The following is a 1308-nucleotide window of genomic DNA, read 5'->3' on the forward strand; positions in this document are numbered from 1 at the left end:
CCCATGGATCACGCCAAATCACACGCCTATGCCCCTGAGTGTTACTCTCCCAAATTGACTCTGGGCCTGAAACGTGACTTGCTTTAGCCAACAGGACATTAGCGAATGTGGCACAACAGGGGCTTGAAAAGCCCTTGTGCTTTAGGGTTTGCCTCCTCCGGCTGCCCTGAGACAACTTGTGACAAAGCCCAGGTGAGCCTGCGGGGCTGGGGAGGAAATCCTGATGCCTTCAACTCTTTTGTTGCTAGCCAACGGGAAAAAGAGTGTACTGAGTCAAGCATATGTTCTAAAAACAGTTGACATCTGTCAACTGAATCCTTCAGAAACTTGATTAACTGCTGTTAGAGGCACTAAACTCTTATAAAAACCTAAGAATAAAGCGACATAAGGCAATTGAGACTTAGTTTATTCCATGTTTCCCTTGAAGTTCCCTTGAAGGCGTGTGTTGTCAGTTACTAATAGAGCCCTGTAGAAAACTCAGTGACAAAGTGTCATTTTGACCTGGAGGACTGCAGGGGCCATGAGAATCCAGCATTCCCCAAACTGGAGCGAAGAGCACCGTCAGACCGCTGGGGGCTACTGGCTCAACGGCAGCTCACGGATGACAATGCACAAACCTCATTTGTGTGTGTTCACATTTTGACAAAGAATAGCACCAAGAACAACCTTTAGGTAAACAGGCTCCTCAGCACATTTTTTGCTCTCTGAATTTCTCTGGGCAGCAGTTTTCACTTCAGTGTCCACCTTTCCGGTAGACAGGTAGCAAATCTAAAGAGTGAAAACTCTATTGTGAAGTCCACTGATGGGCCCATTTTAGATGGCGATCAGGTAGGCAAGCTGGCAAGTGTGTCTGTCCTCCTCTCCACCAGCTATGGTTTTTAGAGCCACGGTTTCAGACCACTTGAAGGGCCTTGCACATACATGCACACATGGCTGCAAAGTCACAGAGCTTAGCCTTGGGAAGCCAAGAGGTCATGTGACCCATCTTTCATTTGGACAGATACACTTAAGCCATCCCTGAAGGTCCTTTATCTTCTTGGGGGAAAAAACAGATTGGGTAATACATTCTAGGGGTTCATCTGACCTTTGTCAATAGGACTCATTTTAATGATTACCATTACAGAAAGGAGGTTGGTTAATCCCCAGAGATTCCTTATCTGTGAAATGAGGAAGGTTACAATAAGCATGTGAATAGAGTACTAACACCTAGGAAGTGAATATACTAACCTCAAACTCCCATGTAAGCATTTGGGGAATATGTGTAGTGATAAACACGAAATACACAATTTAATAAGAGCCACCCAGATA

The sequence above is a fragment of the Macaca fascicularis genome, chromosome 11, assembly GCF_037993035.2.
Source record: "Macaca fascicularis isolate 582-1 chromosome 11, T2T-MFA8v1.1".
In the NCBI taxonomy this organism is placed as follows: domain Eukaryota; kingdom Metazoa; phylum Chordata; class Mammalia; order Primates; family Cercopithecidae; genus Macaca; species Macaca fascicularis.